Source organism: Rhagoletis pomonella, unplaced genomic scaffold (assembly GCF_013731165.1).
Source record: "Rhagoletis pomonella isolate Grant_MI unplaced genomic scaffold, Rhpom_1.0 Rhpom_scaffold_00001, whole genome shotgun sequence".
Taxonomy (NCBI): domain Eukaryota; kingdom Metazoa; phylum Arthropoda; class Insecta; order Diptera; family Tephritidae; genus Rhagoletis; species Rhagoletis pomonella.
The window spans coordinates 105,473,529-105,479,674 of record NW_023458555.1 but is presented as its reverse complement, the minus strand read 5'-3'; the positions used below and the strand labels follow the sequence as shown (position 1 = coordinate 105,479,674).

The following is a 6,146-nucleotide window of genomic DNA, read 5'->3' as shown; positions in this document are numbered from 1 at the left end:
CAAAATCATCACAGCGGCCTCCAGGTCCGTCTTCGTCATCGCTATCATCATTGTCATCACCGTGAATGGTGCGCCAAACAGCAAAGCAACTATCGTTTGTTGCCACAAATCAACAAAGATGCAATTTATGTGAAGGTACCACTTGCCTCAATGCCTTCAAATATCCATCGTTTGTGAAATTGACGCCAGCGCAGAGATACGACTTAGCCAAGAAGAAAAAACTTTGTTTAAACTGCTTAGGCGCTAATAATCAATCAAAGGAATGTCCATCAGTTCACCGCTGCCTGGTTTGTCGAGTTAGTCATCACACTCTCCTGCATCGGACTCAATCCAACACCCTTTTGCCGACATCATGATCAATATCACCTTCGGCACCCACAGCTCAGCCCTCCCCAGCAACACAAGCTGCGCTGCAAGTATCCGATAACAGAAAGCAAGTAGTGCTTGCTACCGCACTAGTGCAAATCCAGACGTCTGCAGGCGTGTCAATAACTGCGCGTGCACTTCTTGTCTCAGCATCACAATTACATTTTATTACCGAACGCTTAGCACAGTTACTTCGAATTAAACGTAAAAGGGTTCCCATTGCAATTAGTGGCATAGGCTTATGCGGGAGTAAGGCTCACTACTTGTGTAAAGTAGAGATAAATGCAAACCACACGGCATTCTCTTCGACTAATGATACGGTCATCATGCATAACATAACTTCGCATCAGCCACGTAGTACATTAGATATTAGCAAGTGGAACATTCCAAAAAATATCACCTTGACAGATCCCACATTTAACAAACCAGGTCCGGTAGATTTGTTACTAGGAGCAAGTGTGTTTTATGATCTACTTCTGGTGGGACAAATCAAAATAAGCAACAAACTGCCAATTCTCCAAAAAACTAAGCTTTGCTGGGTCGTTGCAGGAACTCTCACCGGTCACCCGTTGCTAGCCCTTCCTTCGATTTCTTTATCGTATCATACATCTGTAAGCACTGATTGCTTGTTGTCAAGCACCTCTTCATCACAGCTATCGGGTAGTCAACTCAAAGACTCATCGCTCTGGTTAGAACCGTCATTGGACTACATTCTAGAGAGATTTTTGGCACGTTGAGCAACCTTGCGCAGAGCGGTCAACCCTTACGTCCGAGGTACTTCGCTGAAACAATTAAGCGGTGCTCTAATACTAACAAATTCATAGTGCGCCTACCGTCCAAGGAACCACTGCAATCATTGGGTAGCTCGTATGAAATATCGCTCAAACGACTCTCATACATCGAGGCGAAGCTTCGTCGTAATGACACTCTGCGAAATGAGTATACTAACTTCATGAATGAGTATATGCAACTCAATCATATGGTCCGACTCCCTCGCATGAGCACATCAACCAATTACATACCTCACCATGCAGTGACTAAGTTGGGCAGCACAACAACCAAACTGCGGGTTGTTTTCGATGCCTCTTGCCGAACATCGAACGGCAAGTCATTGAATGATGTTCTTCGTGTCGGCGCCACCATTCAAGAAGACATATTTTCGATTCTCGTCAGATTTCGAGTACATTCCTTTGTTTTGATAGCCAACATTGCCAAAATGTATAAGCAAATCATGGTCGACAAAGAGGACGCCAAGTGGCAGTGCATATTATGGCGTGATACTAAAAGCCATCAGATAAACGCATACAGCTGCAAACAGTGACTTATGGTACCGCATGCGCTTCGTACCTAACCCCTAAATTCCTTCAGCAATTAGCTCGAGAAAATGAGTCTTCGTATCCAACAGGTGCCTCGGTAATTCGAAGAGGTTTTTATGTCGATAATTTAATGACCGGAGCAGCGACAGTCGATGAGGTAATCGAAATCAAACGCCAAGTTACCGAGGTGCTAAGCAGCGGATGATTTCCATTGCGGAAATTTGCATCGAATGACATGCGCATCATAGCCGATGTTCCAGAGAAAGATGTTGAAGAAATCATTCAACTCGAGGATGTCGACTACATTAAGTCATTGGGATCAAGGTGGTCTCCCTTTGCAGACTGTTTAATATTTCAATATTCGCAACCACCAAAGTCGTCGAAAGTGAACAAGAGAAGCATTTTGTCTCACATAGCCAGGTCCTTCGATCCAGTGGCGATCTTGAACCCTCTCGTCGTTACTTGCAAAATCATGATGCAGCATCTTTGGAAACTTCACCTCAACTGGGACGGGAGTGCTCCCCTTTGCATACATACTCAATGGGAATCGTTTTGTACTCAACTCCCACTTGTGGAACAATTTCGCGTGCCCAGGTTAGTAGCCTTTGAATCGAATTCGTATGGCCATGCATTCGCAGATGCCAGCACCAAAGCATATGGAGCCTGTATTTATGTAGTTTCGCAGACGGTTGGAAGTCAGTCAAAGCTGCTATGTGCAAAGTCACGTGTGGCGCCTACCAAAGAAATCAGCCTGCCTCGACTAGAACTCTGCGCTGCTCTGCTTTTGTCTGAATTGCTGAATACTGTCTGCAACCTACTCCAACCGAATCCTGCAAATGTTCACTGCTGGACAGATTCCATGATTACGCTAGCATGGATAAATGGAGAGCCGTCAAAATGGACAAAATTTGTAAGAAACAGAGTTAGCAAAATTCCATCGCTCACAGTTCTTTTCAAATGCCATCACATTCCTGGTGAACTGAACCCTGCAGATATATTATCCAGAGGCGCTTCACCCGAGCAACTACTAAACAACAAGGTATGGTTTGAAGGCCCAAGTTTCATTCTTCTCGAGCATCAATACTGGCCACAGGTGCCAGCCACCATCGTCGATATACCAGAACAACGTAAAGCCCATGCCATTTTGTTGGCCAAGATACCCAAGGACATCATTGCCGAACATAAATTCATCAACAACTACAACAAACTTCTTCGGACGTTTTGGTATGTACAGAAATTCGTCGATGTTGCTCGTAGGAGCACAAGTCACCACACCAACTGCATATCTGTTGCCGAGTTGCATTATTCAAGCACACTCGTTCTTCGATGACATCAAAAATATTCAGGCAGGTCGCCCGTTACATCGCAATTCATCGCTGTTGCCGTTATCGGCCTTTTTACACGAGGGTGTTATCAGAGTCGGAGGCCGGCTCGAAAACTCCTCACCTACGTTCGATGAAAAACATCAAATCATTTTGCCAGTACACTTATCGCCCACCTTCATCGACAACATTTACATGCAGGTTACCAAACTTTGCTTAGCATTATCAGAGAAAATTCTGGATTGTAAACGCTCGAAACACAGTTAAGCAGGTGATCCACAAGTGCATATCCTGTTATCGATTTCATCCAATCCTTGCAGAACAACTGATGGGGTCATTGCCTCGAAACAGAGTGAACAAGTCATTTCCGTTTGAAAAAACTGGAGTGGACTATTATGGGCCCCTGCTTATTAAAGAGCAAATTCGAGGGAGGCCTGCTGTTAAAGCATACATAGCCGTAGTTTTATGTTTTTGCACAAAAGCCACTCACCTATAACTGGTTCCTGATTTAACGTCAGCATCGTTCATCACTGCGTTAAAGAGATTCTTCTCTCGTCGGGGCAAAGGCCGAGTCATCTATTCGGATAATGCCACCAATTTCGTTGGAGCAAACCGAGAGCTACGCGAACTTTTGCAAGATTTCAAGTCTCAAGCCCATCGTGACATGGTGCAAACCTATTGTACTGAAGAGGGTATTACATGGAAATTCATTTCACCCAGATCCCCACACATCGGTGGGCTATGGGAGGAGCAGGCAAAATACTACCTTCGAAGAGCCGTCGGGAAATACATACTCACCTTCGATGAATTGCATACTATCTGCTGCCAAGCCGAGGCCATGATAAATAGTCGACCATTAACTCCTATGTCGGCCTCACCCGATGACCTTCGGTCACTAACACCGGCACACTTTCTCATTGGCAGATCACTCACCATTATACCCGAACCATCGCCATGGTCGTCGAATGTAGGAACATTAAAAAGGTACCAATTGTTGCAATGGATTCAGCAACAGTTTTGGGCCCAATGGAGCAAACGCTACTTGCTGGAACTACAGCAGCGAAAAAAGTGGAGAGCTTCAATTCCAAATTTGCAACCCAAAGACTTAGTTCTTTTGCGTGAAGATAACACTGCACCGTTTAAGTGGCCAATGGGTCGAATCATTGCAACAATTCAGGGTTCAGATGGAAAGGTTCGCGTCGGTGTAGTTAAAACAGCCGAAGGCATACACAAGCGTGCTATCACAAGGCTTGCTAAACTGCCAGTTGATAGCGACTCGCAATAAATAGGTACTGGTAAGCACAACTTCCCAGAGTGGGGTGGATGGTGGAGCACACCGCTTCCCAATGGGTTAAGCGAGTCACTTCAGAAATTTGTTCAAGGGCAATTCATACAAAAATCATCCGATCAACATACCGCTAATCATACAAACTTTGTAAACAACTAAAGCACAGTAATTGCTCTCGTCACCATAAGCAGCAGCAGCAGCAGCAGTACATCTTCGCTTTGTTCATCCTCTTCGCACATTCTTCGTCACTCCCACTCACTACAGCATTTGCATTTCCCCAGCGCCACTCAACTATCGCCTGACTCCAACACAACAACAACACTGCAAGCCAACCGGTTCTGTGTAAATTGCATAGTAGGAGAATTGCAGTTCTTGACGACAAGTAGCTTATAGGCAAATTAAGACGATAGCAGAAAATTATTGGAATTCGAGTCATCGTAGAAGCAACTACATATTTTCGCTTACCGGATAAACGATTACCACATATAATTTTGTACGGCTTGTACATAAAGACATAAATACTAAAATAAAGGTTTTTTTGAAGAGAAAGGAAAAACGCTTCTTTTTCTCCACCAACAGTTATTGATTATTTAATATCGGAACCGAGATCATGTAAGTTAATTGATTGGTTTTTGGTTTTCACACACCTTTTGAAACACAAATTATATGTTTTTTTACTGCAGACAAGTTATTGCCAAAACACAGCAGAAATCTTCCAATAACTTACAATATGTGAAATATCGAGGGGTTAAATTCATTAATACCCTCTATCTGCAATATGCACAAAAACTAATTTGTGATTTTAGAAACCATCTGAGACTTATTACCTGTCATCAGTGATATATTACTTCTGATTTCCAATTTATAATAGTGTAAATTCTTCTGACAAGCGTTATATAAGGTAGCATTAATACAGTTAAATCTTAGGTGGATTTTTATATCAGAATCTCATCTTTGTGAAAAGTGTGCAGATAGAGGGTATTATTGAATATAAGCCTTCGATATGTAAAATATATAAACATTTTATTTCAACGTATACAACGGCGTAGCGTGACGTGCTGGCGAAGCTAAGCAAATTTAATGTTTGAAAGAGCAATAATGTCAATGGACTTTATTTCGCTTTTAAGGGTGGGGGATAAAGTCAACTGACCTTATTTCCGTTGATCGTTTTACCTGTCACCGTAGCCACGCATATATGGGCGTATTTATGCCGTTTCCCTTGGCTGCAACTCCATAGCTTTTTCTGAATGCTTGGGCTGATTTTGCGGGTATAAACTACCGTGTCGTTGTAAAAAAGGGAGGTCCTTTCGCTGTTTTAGCAGGCGACCTGAAATCAATAAAAACTTTTATTTAGCTTCTTTGGTATATTTAAGATTGTAAACACTTTTGCTACATTTGAGTCTCACATTGCTTTTTTACCAAACATAGCTGCCATGTACATACATATAGGTACATGGACATATAAGTACCAAAGGAGTCAAATACAAGGGTTAGCACTTACCTCCAGATCCAGGATGTGACTCTGGTGATCCCAGGTACCGCTAGTATCCATGTAGTGCCATGGGGAACCGTATTCACTCACTTTACTTTTCAAACTTTAAACTTTATAACTACTACCGAAAGCAACCACTTTAAAATAACACTTCATTTTCACTATAAAGCACCACCGTGACTCTCGTTTTAAGAACCGCTTGTGTCATACTTGGTCCTTTTATACCTTTCCACGTCAAGTGACCGATATATTTACTTATTTATGTACAAAGGAATACATAAAAAATACGGGTTAAGTCGAACATTCACACATACACACACACACACTCAAGACTGCTTCACCGAACCATAACGCTACGCGCA

General features: G+C 42.7%; 1 protein-coding gene across 1 annotated transcript in view; it reads left to right on the top strand.

Moving 5' to 3' along the window:
- Positions 1 to 6,146, top strand: part of LOC118735109 — a 44,544-nt gene that overhangs the window by 3,271 nt on the left and 35,127 nt on the right.